Source organism: Pinus tabuliformis, chromosome X, assembly GCF_031772625.1.
Source record: "Pinus tabuliformis cultivar Carrire ecotype Pingquan chromosome X, CPIR1, whole genome shotgun sequence".
Classification (NCBI taxonomy): Eukaryota; Viridiplantae; Streptophyta; class Pinopsida; order Pinales; family Pinaceae; genus Pinus; species Pinus tabuliformis.
In genome coordinates, this window is record NC_142308.1 from 1,709,687,036 (window position 1) to 1,709,705,912 (window position 18,877).

Below are 18,877 nucleotides of genomic sequence, written 5' to 3' on the forward strand. Positions count from 1 at the left end.
GCTCTGGTGGAAAACCAGACAGAGAAGAAGGTAAAGGTGCTGAGGACAGATAACAGTGTAGAGTTTTGCAGTAAGGAATTGAAGAATTCTGTAAGAAGTGTGGTATAACACGACAGAAGACTACTCCATATACACCTCAGCAAAATGGAGTTGCAGAAAGAATGAACAAGACGTTGATGGAAAGGGAAAGAAGCATGCTTAGTGGTGCCGAGTTAGGACAAGAATTCTGGGCAGAGGCAGTGGAGACAACATGTTACCTGGTCAATAGATCACCTTCATCAGTGTTGGAGGATAAGACTCCATAAGAGGTATGGATTGGTAAGAAACCCTCTCTTTCACATCTAAGGGTATTTGGATGTGATGCATATGTACATGTTCCAAAGGAGAAATGAACCAAGTTGGATAATAAATCTGAAAAGTGCATCTTTATTGGGTATAACGATGGTTTAAAGGTTTATAAGCTTTGGAACTAGTAGCAAGGAAGGTTGTGTATAGCCGAGATGTGGTGTTCATAGAGGTGAAATATCTTATTAAACATGAAGTCCAACTAAAGGAACCTGAGAAGATAGAGTTTGAGCTAAAGGAGGGAGAATCAGACTCTACAGCAGAGGAGGAATCAGAAGATGAAGAGCCACAAACTCTGGGTGTGAGAATATCAGTTCGAGAAAGAAGGCAACCAGAAAGGTATCGTCCATCTACTTTCTGTTCAAATTTTGCTTTATCTATTACTGATGATGATCCCAGAATTGTGAAGGAAGTAGTAGATTCAGAGGATGGAAAACTCTAGAAAGAGGCCATGGTTGATGGAATGGCATCTTTGCACAAAAATGAGGCTTGGGATCTGGTGGAGTTGCCGGCTAGAAGGAAACCCATTAGCAGCAAATGGGTGTTCAAGAAGAAGACAAATGCAAAAGGAAAGGGGGAGAAATAAAAAGTTCGGTTGGTAGCAAAAGGTTATTCCCAGGTGTCAGGAATTGATTTTGGTGATATTTTTTCTCCTATTGCCAAGGTAGCTTCTATTAGATTACTTTTATCTGTTGTTGTTGCTTTTGATTTTGAGGTAGAACAGATGGATGTGAAGACAACATTTCTTCACGGGGATCTGGAAGAGGAGATCTACATGAAGCAACCTGAAGGCTTTGCGGTGAAGGGTAAAAAAGAACTGGTATGCAAGTTAAAGAAGTCTCTGTATGGGTTAAAATAGTAACTAAGGATGTGGTATTAGAAATTTGATACATTTATATGGGGACTTGGCTTCACCCGAAGTAAAGAGGATCACTGTGTGTATTTTAAATTAATTGGTGACTGTGTTATTTATTTGGTCTTGTATGTGGATGATATGTTGCTGGTTGGAAATGACAAAGAAATTATCCAGGATTTGAATACCCAATTGTCCTCCATATTCGACATGAAAGATATTAGTGCTGCAAACTATATTTTGGGCATGGAAATTAAAAGAGATAAGGCAAAGAGGAAGCTCTGGTTAAACCAGAGGAAGTATGTCGAGACAATATTGCAGAGGTTTAATATGCAGGATAGTAAACCGATGAAGGTTCCTATTCCTGTAGGTGTAAATTTATCTGTTGAACAGTGTCCCAAGACACAAGAAGAGGAAGAGGATATGTCCCATGTTCCATATGCAAGTGTAGTCGGTAGCCTGACGTATGCGGTGGTCTGTATTAGACCAGACATTGCACATGCAATGGGAGTATTGAGCACATTTATGTCAAAACCAGGGAAGGACCATTGGACAACAGTGAAGCGAGTTTTCAGGTTTTTGCGTGGCACCAATGATTATGGTTTGTGCTACCAAGGAAGACCAGGGTTGGAAAGAGTGTTGGATATTCGTGGCTTTGTTGATGCAAACTAGGCTGGAGATCTGGATTAGAGAAGATCTATAAGTGGGTATGTTTTTAACCTATTTGGAGGTGAAGTAAGTTGGATGAGTAAGAAACAATCTATAGTTGTACTATCAACTACAGAGGCAGAATACATGGAAGCCACTCATGCAAGCAAGGAAGCAGTTTGGTTGCAAAGATTGTGTTCAAGTATGGGGTTAGTATAGGGAGGTATAAGGATAGACTGTGACAGCCAAAGTGCAATTTTATTGGCAAAGAACCCTGCATATCATTCAAAGACAAAGCACATTAATGTTCAGTATCACTTTGTGAGGGATATGATAGAAGACAAAAAGGTGTTGCTAGTAAAGGTGGACAATTTGAAGAATACTCCAGATGCATTGACAAAATCTGTGAGCTCTGAGAAGTTCTCTTGGTGTAGAGAAACAATGGGCATTGCAGGGCTGGATAAATGACTAAGCTCTCTTGTGGCCCCCTATGGAAAGAAAACAACAAGTGGGAGAATGTTGGGTTGTGTTATATTTTTGGACCCTATATTAGGTTGGGCAGACCTAACTATGGTTTTGTGCATGATTTTTGCACATGGTTTTGGACGCGATGGTTTTCGGTCCATGGTTTTGGACGCGATGGTTTTTGGTCCATGGTATTGGATGCTTCGACATGTATAAATATGTAGTGTAACATTGAAAGGAGCATAATGAAGAATCAAGCTGGTAGTCCTGGTTTTGGGATCGAGGGGAAAATCTCTGTGTATATGTGTTTTATGTGTTATGCTCTCGCATTGTTTATTTTATGTGTTCTAGAATTCGTATGCAGGTAATTTCTGTATAGGGTTAAAGCCTACACGCACACAGGTGCAGGGGTCCATGCACTCAGCTGCAAACTTCTACCCTAGGCCTCTGCACAGACAACTATATAGCCTCTTTCCTATGCTAAGACCCTTCTCTCTTAGCTTTCACAAACCCATTACATTCATCAATGACTCAAAACATACCAAGAACTGCCTTAGACTCTTCTAAGGCACTCCTTTTTATACAATCCCATGGTCCGCAGACCATGGGTAGATCTCCTAAAGCCGACACAAGTTACATAAAATAAGGGAGGAAACCCTTTTTGACACTTTTACATCTTCACGCTCCACGACCACAAAATGTGGAGACTTTACACTTCTTATACAATAAATTGGGCTTTCTTCCCGAAAACTTGGGCTTTTAACCCCAAAATGGACTCTAGGGGACCCGTTCCCAATAGGGAACCATTGTAGTGTTGGTTATGTGGTAAGAATCATCGTAAGAGGGATTTTCTGCAGTATCATAGTGGTGGTAGACGCCAGATCTATAGTGCTTAGGACGCGCATACAGTTGGTGATGTTAGTCATAACATTCCTCGGATCTATGCAAGTGTGGACAAAAGGCAGGCAGATCATTAGGCATTGATCATTGAGATGGGTGGTAAGCTTTGTGATCAAGTTGTTTCTATTAATCCTGATCTAGTGGATAAGTGTGGTTTGAGAAAATAAGTGCATGTAGAATCTTTGGTGGTACAGTTTGCTATAGGTACAAAGAAGTGAGTTCACCATTGGATAAGAGTTTGTGAATTTGAGTTAAATGGTATGCCTATAGTAGCACATTTGAATGTATTTCCATTGAGATCGTATAGTATGATTTTGGGTATGGATTGGCTATACCTTCACAGAAAGAAAGTGGATTGCTTCGACAAGGCCAATGAGTGTGTGGATGATAGTGGGGAAGAGAAGACTTTGCAGGGGAAGAAGAATCCTACATCAGTGAGGATGGTTACCGCTATGCAGGCTATGCATAGTTGTAGAAAAGGTTGTGTGATGTTTATAGGACACATTTCTAATGATAAGGGTAAGGAGGTTGAGGATGCATAAGTATTAAGCAGATACCTAGTTTTGCAGTAGTTTCAAGATGTATTTCCTAAGGACATTACAGAGTTTCCACATCACAGGGAGGTAGAATTTTCTATTGAGTTGGTACTAGGGGCATATCCAACATAAAAAACACCTTATAGGATGAGCACACCTGATTTGGTTGAGTTAAAGTTGCAACTGAAGGAAATGTTGGACAAGGGGTACATTAGGCCAAGTGTATCACCTTTGGGTGCGCCAGTGTTGTTCGTGAAGAAGAAAGATGGTACTCTCAGTTTGTGCATTGAATATAGGCAGTTGAACAAAGTAACGTTCAAGAACAGGTACCCATTTTTGAGGATTGGTGATTTGTTGAAGGGAGCAGCAATGTTCTCTATGATCGACTTGTGATCGGGATACCATCAGGTATGCATCAAGGAAGAGGATATCTTCAAGACCGTGTTCAAGACCAGGTATGGATATGTTGACGGTGTTGGAACCGCCAACAAAGGGGATCTCCATGGTATGAAGTCCCAACTAAACCTCACACCATTTGGTGTAGGAGTCCCACCCAGTATGATGGCTTGGTCGCTATTATCTTAGAGATTTGCCTTAGCTCTTGTTGTTCATCACATGAGAGTGTTATGCTTGTAACTTCAAGAAAGCGAGGTGAGTATGCCTGGTGAGTGCATAATGTAACTTTGTGTTTGGGTTCTCTTATTGTCAAAAGGGGGAAAGTAAAGGGAGCCTCTTGATGAGAGGGAATAGTCCCAATGCAGAAAGAAACACACATGAACAACAACAAGGGTATGTCCAACATTTAGCAGAATAGTCCACACAAGATGTGACAGTCGTGAAAACCAAAGTTCAAGGGAAAACACGTACATCATCCAATGAAGTAGTCCACATAGGGGTGGCGGTAGTTAAAATCAAGAAAACGCAAACATGGTAATATCCGGTGGAGCAGTCCACACGGAAGGGACAACAGTGATAAACAATACAACACATCTTCAACAATATGAGTACTAAAATAATCGAAGTAGTTCAACTATCTTAGTACAAGTTAAGAAAACATGCATTACAAACATTTAAAGAATAGTCTTACAAATGGATACAAACATGCGTGAAAACGTGTTGGCCTGAGACAGGATTCTGAATTAAGAAAAAGATCCAAGACACATGTTATAGTGTTTTCTTCTCAAAGGTGTACTAAAAGAAATCACCTAAGACTGTGGATGACAAAAAATATCAAAAATATAAATGGTTGCTAAACATTATAGATCTATAGCAAATGATAGAAACAAAACCTGCCAAAGTCCTGATCTATGCCACAATCATAGTTAAACAACAAAATGAAATAGTAATAAATGCGGGTAACTCCAATAATCCAATGGAAACCAGATATACAAAGAATATATTTTATTAAATAAAGGGAACAGATAAATGATACCAGTCCCCCTCTATGGGATGGGTTCTTGGCTATCCTCAAACGTCTTCAGCTTTTGTAGAGTCTCTCTCCTCTATAATGTGTAAACCCAACAAATAAAAAGTTTGAGCTCAATGGGAACTCAAATGGAAAGAAAAATGGTGTGCGACAGTGATAATAATCAGAGTTACAATAGTGAGTGCAACAATGAAAATAATCAAAAGTGAATAATGAATGGAAAACCCTTCTATTTATAACAAAATATTGAGTTATCCTCGAATAATGAGCAATAATAAAATATTATTAACCCCATTCTAGGAATAACCACTTGGAATATTTTATTATATTTGGTTAGGAGGGAAAAAGTATTTAAACTTTTATTTAGAAATAATAAATAAATAAATGATTTATTTATCATCTCAAGAAATTGGTTAAGGAATAATAAACAAATAATGATTTATTTAATTATTCCTAAGGGATTTAGTCAAACTTGACAAGGAATAATAATTAATTAGTGATTAATTAATTATTCCTAGAGAAAAATAAGATAATTAATAATTTATCTGTTTATTTTTCATAACTAGGTCAAATATGACAAGGAATATTAATTAAACAATGGTTTAATTAATTATTCCTAGAAGATAATTAAATAAATAGTGATTTATTTAATTATTCTTCATGGGTTTAATTATAAATTGCTTAACAAATGTGGTTTTTAAAGTAATTTCTCATAGTGAAAGCAATTTTACTATGGTAAAATTGGCCTTACATGGTGTACTTCGATCCACCTAGTAAATTAAGGCTAGATGATCAATTTTTTGTGATAACAACACATATGTACACCATACATCACTAGTCCCAGTAGTGGGACGTTGGAGCCACTTCTCACTCCTCAAAGAAAAGACCACAAACTCTAGAGGCTATGCAGGAGGAGCCAAGGTGAAAGTCCTTTGCTCATACAATGAGGGGGTATATATATCCAAGGGGGAATAACTGACCCTTGTGACTCTTCAACTTCCCTCATGACTGTTTGACTTCCTATGACTTTTCAACTTTACATGACTCTTCAACTTCATATGTGGGTCTCTTGGACTTCCACTTTACATTACATTGATTACAACAAGTATGGCCCATAGTAGTGTTGTGTCCGAGACAACTCATCACACAACTCGACATGACACTGCTGACATGTACTTGCTAACTATGGCGTTCATGTCAAGTTGTTGTGCTGCTGAGTGATGGTATGCTCTCGGTGTAACATTTCTTCACCACTGCATGGGAAAGTGTGTGGGCTCTTCATTTTTCTTGGTATTTGCTTGATGGCGTGCGTATGTGTCACTTTTGCTCGCTGCTCAATGTGCTTTGTGCGTTCGTTTGATTGCGAGCAAGTCTTCTAGCATGCGCTCCTTTTCCATCCCGTTCTTCGTCGCATCATGTTTCATCAATGTACTTGTTCCTGTAATCACTCATGATGAGACGACATCAAAACTAAAAATCTCCTAGTCTAACATGATGCATTGTTTTTCGTTTTGGTGCAGGTGACCGGGAGAGGAACAAGGCACTGAAACTGCGTAGAGCACAACTCAGGCTGGGATACGAGGCTCCGGGGCACTATTGGGAAAAAATGCATAGATGTCACTAGGAGGCAGATTTGCACAATCTGGGACAGCAGTGACATCTGCAGCGAAAATCCCAGCTAGGAGGTAGAATTATGGAGTTTCGGGGACGAAGACGAGGCAGGGTGTTGGGGAACTGTTGGGCCAATCTGTGCAATTTTCAAGAGGAGAACTAGGAAGGTCATTAAGCTAGGATCTACACAGTTTTGTTGGGGAAGATATGCTGGCAACAAGAGGCACTAGCAGAAAAATCCGTGCAGTTTTCTAGAGGAGGACAGGATCGGGTTGCGGGAGCTACTGGTCGACATTGCACAATCCTGGGGGACAATATGGGCCCGGATATAATTGCACAATTTTTGGGTTATTTTCAGAGCAGGGCATAAGGGTTGGTGACAGCCAAATCTGCACAATTTCTAGGCTGATGATAGAGCAGGCCAGTTGGGAAGCCTGCCTATCAGATCTACGCAATTTCCCGAGACAATGCAGTGACATGCAGCAGAGGTCTGTCCCACATGTCTGCGCAGTTTCTATAGGCAGTCAGGCTAGAAATGTCCTACATAGTTCTTGAGATCAATGCAACCCTAGGTCATAGCTCAAGGGATTTTTCCCGTTGACCTGCGGGAGGCTTGAAGGGTGACCTTTTGGGAAGCGTAGACTGGATCGAGTTCTGGGTCAACTTCTTCGCAGTTCTGGGAGACATTCAGATGGATCACTTCTATAATTGCGTAGTGCAAGCTGCTTGGAGGACAGCCTCAAGCTTTGCGCAGTTCTGGGCAACACCGCGAGGTCACTGAGATCGAGGATCTTTTCACGGAGGGTTGTCCGATTGATTTATCTTTAGGAAAATTGACTAAATGTGAAAGCAAGTGTACTTGTGAAAACATGACATTGTGATCAAACACTTAGCAGGACTCGACGACAAGACACCTCAAACCAACAAGACAAACATGTGGTCAGTGAGACTGACTCAAAGGTTAAGAGTGACAAGTGCAATAATTGAGATATGTCTTCGAATGACTGTGATGACACTTGCACGAAAATGTTTAGAACTTTGTGTGCGAGTGCGACCGATGTCGACAGAGCGAAAACAACTCATACAAACAAAGACATACCTTAAAAAATTCCAGTACTAACTCGCAAGCATGACATGGCTATTAACATGCCAAAGACGACAGTTGGTCAAACAAGCAAAAAGGAAGCAAGACACGTAGAGGAAACACATGAAATGACTTTTTGCTTGCAAACATGCATGTTATCGAAGATGGAATGATATGACAATGACAAGCAGTCCTTCAAGCTACACTAAGAGATGTACTTCAAAAGATATTCTTTACTTACCATACTTACCCTTGAGGTGATATGCATCCGACAGAGTTTGCATGAGGTCTCAATCTCTTGTCATAACTCAGTTCCTTGGTTTTTCTCCTCAACTCCTTGAGAGTCATCTGGCATGTCATCTTTCCTTGTGGTCACTGAGAGATAGATCTATGTAGTTTTAGTGGATAGTGACTGCTGTCGGGACGGTCTGCACAGTTTTTCTAGAGCAAGGTTGGGTTACCTGCTCTGCGCAATTTCTGTGAGCAAGGTTGCTGACCTGCTCTGCGCAGTTTTCCAAAGAAAGGCTGACTTCATGCTCTACACAATTTCTAAGTGCAAGGCAAGTTGGACAACCAGGACAACACTGCACAATTTTGAGATGCAATACACTACTGTAGGATGGGTCCTGGGAGGACACCTCTTCGCAGTTTCTGAGTGCAGTGCATCCTGAGCAGCTTAGGGACAATATTGCACATTTTTTAATGACATGACACTGCTGTGGGATGGGGTCCTGGGAGGACACCTCTGCGCAGTTTTTGAATGCAGGGTAGCCGGACTGCTCTGTGCATTTATGGAGAGCAGTGTTGGTTGCCTGAATGCTCTACGCATTTTTGGAGAAACATCCCCTTTGCATGACAAACAATAATCCCTATGCCCAAAGATGACACATAATGCATGAGATGAGAATGTGAACAAATTTTAAGATCAAGGAGGAGAGATTGAGATCACCAGCTTACCAACAAGTGACCAAGGAATGATCGATCACATGATCCAAGGTAGGTTCCGAAATTTGCATGCGAGCCAAAATTTTGGAGGGTGGTTGTAGCCACTACAATAGGGCATTACGAGTTTTTTGTTGTTCCATTTGGTTTGATTAATGCTCCAGCTACATTTATGTTTTTGATATATAGTGTGTTGTGTCCTTATCTGGACAAGTTTGTTATTGTATTCATTGATGACATATTGGAATATTCTAATAATGAGGAAGAACATGCCGAGCATTTAGCAATATTGTTGAGATTACTAAGAGAGCATTAGTTGTATGCTAAACTTAGCAAGTGCAACTACTTTGAGACTGAGGTAAATTATTTGAGGCATGTTGTCTCCAAGGATGGCACAACAATGGATCCAAAAAAGATAAGGGCTATCATGGAGTGGGAAACTCCTAAGAATGTGGATGAGGTGAGATCATTTATGGGATTGGAAGGTTACTATAGGAGGTTCATCAGGAAATTCTCACGCATTGCATATCCTATCACATCATTGCACTAAAAAAATAAAGAGTTCGAATGGACAGAGGAGTGTGAGGCTAATTTTGAGCATCTTAAGCAGTTGTTGACACATGCACCAGTGCTAAATATTGCAGATCTAGATAAGGAGTTTGTAGTGTGTACAAATTCTTGCAAGAGACAACTTGTTGGAGTTATCATGCAAGAAGGATAGGTAGTTTGCTATGAGTCACAAAAACTAATTGAGCACGAGCAAAACTACTCGACACATGATATTGAGCTATCAATGATTATACATGCATTGAAGATGTGGAGGCACTATATTCTTAGTAGGATATTTACATTGATGAGTGATCATAGTGGGTTGAGGTATTTGTTTGACCAGCCGAATCTAAATGCTAGGCAAGCTAGATGGTTGGCTACCCTTAGTGAGTTTGACTTCGAGATCAGATACATCAAAGGGAAGGAGAACCGGGTTGCAGATGCTCTTAGCAAGAAGGTATAGGTAAATCATATAATAGTTATGAGCTCTTATGGGATAGAGTTACAGGATAGGATCTTACAGGCAGAACAACGGGATGACAAATACATGGAGATTATGCACAGGCTACAACAGAGCACAGGTACGAGTGATCGGGATGCAGACTATCGTCTCATGGTAGATGGTTTGGTGAGGTTTAGAGACATGATATATGTGCTAAATTGCAGTAAGATCAAGAATATTCTCTTGAGGGAGTTTCATGCCAAGCTATACTCGAGTCATCCAGGATATCAAAAGACATTGACAGCAGTGAATAAGTTATACTATTGCTTGAATTTGAAGAAGGAAGTGGCAGAGTTCATGGCTAGATGTTTAGATTTTCATCAGGTAAGGCATAATATAAGCATCCAGGTGGTCCACTACAACCTATTGTGATTCCAGAATGGAAATAGGAGGTAATTTCCATGGATTTCATTACAGGTATTCTGAGGACAGTGAGACAACATGATTCTATTATGGTCATGGTCGACAGGTTGAGCAAGGTAGCTCACTTCATTCCAGTGAAGACTACATATTCAACCAGTGAGGTAGCACAAGTTTTCATCAGAGAGATAGTGAGATTACATGGTGTTCCGATGAAGATTTTGTTGGACATGGATGCAAAGTTCACTTCCAAGTTTTGGAGGGGCCTTTTTGTAAGTTTGGGTACAGAGTTGGCCTTCAATACCACTTATCATCCACAAACAAATGGATATATAGAGAGGCTCAACAAGATGTTGGATGATATGTGGAGGATGTATGTTATGCACCAACAGAGGAGATGGGAGGATTATCTTCCACTGGTTGAGTTCACATACAAGAATGGTTATTAGGATTCATTGAGGATGAGTCCTTTCGAGGCATTCTATGGACAGAGTTGTAATACTCCCATCAGCTGGAGTGATCCAGTGAACATGGTACATATTGGACTAGATATGTTGGCAGACATGGAATAGGAAATGCATGTTATAAATAAGAATCTAAAGGTAGCACATGACAGACAGAAGAGTTATGCAGATCAACACAGAGTATTCAAGGAGTTTCAAGTTGGGGAGCATGTGTATTTGCACATCAATCCCAAGAAAATATCTTTTAGGATTGGTTCATGTGCCATGTTGGCACCACAATATTGCGTGCCTTTTGAGATCCTTGAGAGGATTGGGCCAGTGGCCTATCAACTTGCACTGCCTGCAAAAGTGAAATTCCATGTTTTTTTCCATATTTCATTGCTTAAGAAGTATATAAAGGATGCTGATCAAGTTATTGATGGGTCTGTATTGCTGGTGGAGCAAGAAGGAGAGTTCCAACCTAAGCCTCAGTGCTTATTACAACATAAATGTCTCATGCTCAGGAACAAAGCCATAGAGAAAATTAAAGTGTAGTGGAAGGACTTTGGTCTTGAAGAAGCTACATGGGAGATGGCGGATCGGATGTGGGCCCTATATCCTTCATTGTTTTCAGGTTGAGGCAAAGAAATTTTGGTTTAATGTTGATATATGTTTGGCATATGTGTTTTTGATGTTTTTGTATATGTATGTATATGTATACAGATGTAAATACCACCATGAGCTAAGTTATAAAGCTCTAATAAGTGGTATGGGTGTCATGTTATTATGGTTTTTATATTGTCATGTTGTCATGGTGTTTTTCTTTTGAGAAGGTCTTTCATTGTAAATACTGCAACGAGCTAAGTTATAAAGCTCCATGGGAAGTATGTTTTCTTTTCAGCAGTTTTGCTAAGGTCTTGGTGTGGTTTAACACTGAGGATGTGTTCCCCAAGGGGGAGGGTTCTATAACAACCCTGGTAAAAAGTTCATGTAATAAAAGTTAATAAAGGCAAAATAAGACCACGATTAAGGGACACTTATTGCAAGCTGAATGTTGGACAAAGATATCCTAGTCGGCATCACTGGATGTGTCTTTTGGCTAAGGAAATTGGCAAAGGCAAAGGAATTAAATGGCAAAAAGGCATTTTTGGCACATTTATTTATGAAAAAAAAATAGGAGAAAAGTAAGGTGAAAGGTCATAGGTTTCATGTGAGGAGGAAATTGAAGGAAAATAATGGAAACTGAAGAAATTGGAGACCTCATTAATAAAAAGACTTCTGAGGATCAGTTGGTAACCTTTTTTCAGTTCAATTTTGGAGCCATTTCATTATTCTCTCTCTCCCTCTCTCTCTCACTCTTGGTCACTTAGAGTTTTCTTGGAGCACTCTAGCTTTGGATCAAGGAAGGTAAAAAAAGCAAAGGGAAAGGAAGGAAAGAAAGGATCAAGGAAGGAAAGTAGGATCAAGCAGCTTCAGCAAGAACACTTGCAGGTAACCTTTTGCATGTGATATTTCCTAGCTGGTTTGGACATGCATGGATTTTCATGTTGGCGTATGGTTCTCTTGCTATCAGTGGCATGGTTTTGCCAGGTTATGACAATGGTTTTTAGCCTAGCCTTTCCTTTTTACAAATGCCATGGTGTTGGGATGTTTATTTTGGTTTTGAGCTTTGGTTTTCCAGATGGATTTCAGAATCTGGGGCAGAGGTGGTCTCAAGGTTCATTCCTAAAGGCCTAGGAATCCCTTGACTGGTTTTGGTGGGATACACGGTAAAGCCTGAGGGAGAAGTCTTAGTTTAGGGCCTAGCGATCCAAGTTTGGATTATAGAAAATCCTAAGAGATTGGTCTCAGTTTAGGGCCTAGTGATTTGGGATTGAATTGCAGTAAATCCCAAGAGATAAAGAGACAAAAAAATTCCTTAAGGATAGTGATGGATTCCAGATGGCATTCGAAGTTCGGTTCAGTTGTGATCGGAGCACCAAGTTTGGTGTGATCATGGTTTGATGAGGGTTGAGGTGGTTTAAGCTCTAGATTCCCTTGGTTGTTCTTGGACTGGTTTTTCTATGAGATCCCACAATCATGCTTGGAATATGGCACAGGTGGGACTGGATGAAAGAGAGATTTGGTTCAACCATGTCTATGCTTGGGTGGTACATGGAAGTTCCGAACTTGGTCGGATTTGCCTATGATTAATAAAAGATAAGTTCTCTTACTTTTGCACTGGTTTATATGTGGATTTAATGGCTGCCATATCTCTGATATTTATATTGTTTTATGATTGTTATAAGAATGGTTAAATGACTGGTTCATGTCATGGTTATTTCATGTATTTACTTGTAATTTTTAAATGGATGGATGTAAGACGTAATTGATGATATAATAGTTCAATGGAGAAGGAGGTGATCCTTCTAGTTACGTTTCATAAGTTATTTCAACCATTTATGCTCTGTCTTGTATCCGAGACTTGTAGGTTGCATTTATGCTGAGTGTTTGATAGAATGCCAATCCCAGTTGGGGATGCTCAGGCCTAGTAATGAGGTCAATTTTTGATTTGTTTATATTGTCATCATGTCTTTGATGGATTGTGAAGGTCACAACAAGTTCTGAGAAGAGGCCAAGATTCTGGGCTAGAAAAATGGCACAATTATCAGTGACGCTGGCACAGGTTTGCTAAAAAAAGTCCAGGGATGCTAGCACACAGGCCTGTGAGAGCAACTTTGGCTTCTTGTCGTTGTCTTTCCTATAGAATGAGATCAACCAGGGGTTAAAATGCTTAAATCATCATTGGGTATTAGGTACATGATGTCTGAGTGGCTGAGATGTCTCCTGAGGGTGTTGTTGCTGATGTGGATGGGTTTGTTTGATATGTTCTGTCAGTTCGATTTCCTTAAGGTCACCAAGTAAGTTGAATTCCTTATAGTAGCCTCTCTTGTCACATGTTTACCCCAACTAGTCAGTTGCTTGGGTGGACTTGGGAGGAGGGGGTGTTACAATAACTAACAACTGGGTGATGTGAGTGCTAGAAAATTATATATTACAGAGCAATGGAACACATAAAATATTGCAGAAATATAAACACAGAAAATGCATAAAACAAGATCGACATAGATATACATGGTTCACCCAGTTTGGGCTACATCCACGGAGAAACATCCAGTCCTTCCTTTTATATTATCCAACAAACTGAAGAGATACAACCGACAGCAGATCCGCTGTAATTCCCCCTTCGCTCTCAATCTCCTCTCTCTTCCTCACTCAGAATACAGATCTACATAGATGCAATACAATTCCCTCATATATAGCGAGGCGTTGCCTTCTAGGGCAAAAAACCCTAAATTAAACATAACTTCTACCATCAGATCTCCGCCTAATGAACGGCCTAGATTGACTACGAAATTAAAACATTTTACAAGGCAATTTTACATCTATTTTTAGCTTCAGGGGTGCTGCCCTCAATCTCCTCACCAGGGCCCCCCTTGGACCCCCCCTGCAGCGAATATTTTATGGGTGAACTGGGGTCCAATGTGGCGATACCTTTGAATATAGAAGATAATTAGGCTCCACACCCAACAATCTCCCACTTGGAGACTGATTATAGCAACTCCATCATTACTTCATTTGCTGGACAATGACTCCACTTTAGACCTGGCTATTTCTCATCTTCTTCATCATACTTGAAGACCAATTGAAACTGAGCAGATTCTTAGTTTCTCGCTAGTTACAACTTTTGTTAACATATCTGCAGGATTCTGGCTAGTGTGTATCTTTTCCAGCTTCAACTGTCCATCTTCCAACGCTGACCGTATGAAATGGTACTTGAGCTGTATATGTTTAGTCTTGGAATGAAATGCAGAGTTATTTATAAGATGTGTGGAACTCTGGCTGTCACTGTATAAGCTGCCCAACTCCTGCTTCTTACCTAATTCATCTAGAAATATTTGTAACCAAATCATTTCTTTACTAGACTCTGTAGTAGCAACATACTCTGCTTCTGTTGTTGAGAGTGCAACAACCCTTTGCAGTTTTGAGACCCAACTGACAGCTATTCCACCTACAGTAAACACATACCCTGTCGTGATTCTCCTGTTATCTCTATCACCCGCCATATCTGCATCAACATATCCCTGTAGAGCAATGTTTGAACCACCAAAGCATAATGCTTGATATGTGGTACCTCTCAAATACTCGAGAATCCACTTCACCGCCATCCAATGTTCTTTTCTTGGATTGTTCATGTACCTACTTACAACTCCCACTACATGTGCAATATCAGGCCTTGTGCAGACCATTGCATACATTAATCTTCCAATTGCTGATGCATATGGAAATTTAGACATATGAGACATTTCTTCCTTAGTCTTGGGACACACCTCCTTACTTAATTTGAAATGGCTAGCCAAAGGTATACTAACTAGTTTTGCATTCTACATATTAAACCTTTTCAACACCTTTTCTATGTACTCACTTTGAGACAATGTTAATTTGCTATTCTTCCTGTCTCTAGTTATTCTCATTCCAAGGATTTGTTTTGCAGCACCCAAATCCTTCATTGCAAATTTCACCAATTTTCTTTTGAGCACATTTATTTCCTACATGTTAGAACCTGCAACAAGCATGTCATCTATATACAATAACAATATAATATAGTTGCCATCATTTTGCCTTTTGAGATAAACACAATGATCAGAGTGACATCTAGTATAACCTTGTTCAAACATAAACCTATCAAATTTTAGATACCATTGCCTTGGAGCCTGTTTTATGCCATACAAGCTCTTCTTCAACTTGCACACTAGTTTCTCCTTTCCTTTTACCTCATATCCTTTTGGCTGCTGCATATATATCTCTTCCTCCAAATCCCCATGGAGAAAGGTTGTCTTTACATCTAACTGCTCAAGATGCAAATCTTCAACTGCTACTAGACTTAAAATCATTATAATTGAAGTCATTTTAACAACAGGATAAAATATCTCATCAAAGTCTATACCTTTTTTGTGTGCAAACCCTTTCACCACAAGTCTAGCTTTATACCTTTTTCTACCTCCATCTTCTTCCTTCAACTTGTAAACCCATTTATTCTGTAATGTTGTTTTACCTGCAGGCAACCTGACTAAGTCCCAAGTCTGGTTATGTGCTAAGGAGTCCATCTCTTATTTCATGGCTTGCTTCCACTTCTTCCTGGTTTCTACCTGTACTGCTTCTTCATAACATTCCGGTTCACCAGAATCAGTCAAAAATACATAATATAATGAAGGAGAGTATCGTTCAGGGGGTCTACTTATCCTGGTAGATCTTCTAACACCACTTTCAGGTGTTTAAGGTGCTTGTTGCTGTTGTGGTTGTTGTTATAGATGTTGATCATTATGATTTTCAGGCACCATCACTTTTTTTGTGATCTTGTCAAGCACTGTGTATTCTCTGCTTTCTTTTTCCTGTTTCTTTTCCTGCAAGTGATCCTTATACAAAACCTTTTCATTGAATATGACATCTCTGCTCCTAATGATTTTTTGTTTTTCATAATCATAAAAGTGATAACCGAAATCATTAACACCATATCCAATAAAGGTACATTTCTTTGATTTTTCCTCAAGCTTTGTTCTATTTTCTTTATTAATGTGGACAAAGGCTTCACAACCAAAAGTCTTTAAAAAAAGAGTAGTTTATCGTTTTACCTGTACATGCCTCCTTTGGAATACCACCATCAAAGGAAATTAAAGGCCCTTTGTTTATTAGATAAACAACAGTGTCTAAAACATTTTCCCAAAATTGTAAAGGCAATCTTGCATGCAATCTCATGCACCTTGCACGCTCCATGATTGTCCTGTTCATCCTTTCTGACACACCATTTTCATGTGGTGTTCCTGGAACTATCTTCTCTCTGCGAATTCCATTCTCTAAACAGTATCTATCAAACTCTTTGCTGGAATATTCACCTCCATTGTCTGATCTGAGACACTTCAACCTTTTTCCTGTCTCATTTTCAACCAAAGCTTTCCATTTCTTGAAAGTATCAAATACATCAGATTTATTTTGAATACAATAAATCCAGGTTTTTTTGGTTGCATCATCAATAAAAGTAACATAATAACGAGAGCCACCAAGAGATGATACCTGAGAAGTTTCCCATACATCTGTATGCACAAGCTCTAATTTGTCGCTCTTCTTTTCTTTCCCAACTCTGAGGAATCTGACTCTCTTCTGTTTTCCATAAACACAATTCTCACATAATTTTAAATCAACATGCTTCAAACCTGGCAAAAAATTTCTTGAGTGAAGAATCTGCATCCCCTTCTCACTGATGTGCCTGAGCCTATGATGTCATAATGCCGTATCTTCTCCTATAGAGGTTAAAGCATTAGCAAAATTAGAAATACCATTGCATAAATACAATGTACCAACCTTTTCTCCTTTTGCTATTACCAGGGATCCTTTAGTGACCTTCCAGGTTTTATCTGTAAAAGTAGTCACACAGCCTTCACCTCCCAACTGCCCTATTGAAATAAGATTTTTCTTTAGATCTGGAACATGCCTTACCTCCTTCAATAGCCATTGATTTCCATTCTGCTGTTTTATGAAAACTATACCCATTCCAATGATTTTACAGGGTTTATCATCACCCAATCGAACCTGTCCAAAATCTCCTTGAACATAATCATGAAAATGTTTCCTCTCAGGTGTGGCATGGAATGAGGACCATAAATCTACCATCCAAACATCAATAATATTTTCTAAGGAAAGAATCAAAGCATCTTGCACACATCACTTGTTACATTCACTTCATAATTATTTTCTTGATGTGCGTCTCCTTCTTTTCCCTTTCGAGACTTGTAGTCTTTCTTCAGGTGTCCTTTCTTCCCGCATTTCCAGCACACTATCTCCGATCTAGACTTGGATCTACCTTTTCTTGACTTACTTCGATATTCGGGGCTCTTTCCTCTTTCAAATTTTCTTCCCCTAGTCTCTGCAGTCAAATCATTACCTGATGTCTCACCGGAGCTTTTCCGTCGCATTTCCTCGCTAAGGATTGCACCGACAACATCATCAAACTTTAAAGTACTAGATCCAGAGATAGAGTTACTAATGGCCATAACTAAACCATTCCAACTTTCTGGCAATGAGCATAGAAATAATAGAGCCCTAACTTCATCATCAAAAGTTACCCCTACATAACTTAATTGACTGGTAACTGTATTAAATTCATTTAAATGATCAACAAAAGATCCACCTTCTGACATTTTCATATTAAATGAACGCTTCATAAGAAATACCTTATTTGAGGCCACGGGTTTTTCACATAGTTTGGCCAATGTCAACATTAAACCCTCTGTCGTCGTTTCCTTTGAAATATTAAACGCTACCGACGCCGCTAGGCACAACCGTATTGTTCCAAGTGCCTTTCTGTCGAGAATATCCCATTCTGTGTCTGTCATACTCATCGACTTCTTTGCCTTTCTGCTCAGTTGTTGGTACAGATCTCTATGATACACATAATCTTCCATCTGCATCTTCCACGGCTGGTAGTTTTGGCCGTTAAATTTTTCGAACCTAAACCTACCATCCTCCGCCATTGTTCCCACTCGAACCAGGAACCCTTCTCTCTTATGAGTTTATCATCCAAACAGACCTTCGGCTCTTATACCAGTTGTTAGAAAATTATATATTACAGAGCAATGGAACACATAAAATATTGCAGAAATATAAACACAAAAAATGCATAAAACAAGAGAGACACAGATATACGTGGCTCACCCAGTTTGGACTACGTCCACGGAGAAACAACGAGTCCTTCCTTTTATATTATCCAACAAACTGAAGAGATACAACCTACCACAGATCCGCTGTAATTCCCTCTTCGCTCTCAATCTCCTCTCTCTTCCTCACTCAGAATACAGATCTACATAGACGCAATACAATTCCCTCATAGCAAGGGGTTGCTTTCTAGGGCAAAAAACCCTAAATTAAACATAACTTCTACTGTTCGATCTCCGCCCAATGAATGGCCCAGATTGACTACGAAATTTTTACAAGGCAATTTTACATCTATTTTTAGCTTCGGGGGCGCTGCCCCCGATCCCCCCGCTGGGGGGGGGGGGGGGGCTCCCAAAGGTTGCAGCTGCCCCCCCTGCAACGAATATTTTATGGGCAGCGTTGCTGCCCCATTACGAACTGGGGTCCAATACAGCGATACCTTTGAATACAGAAGATAATCAGGC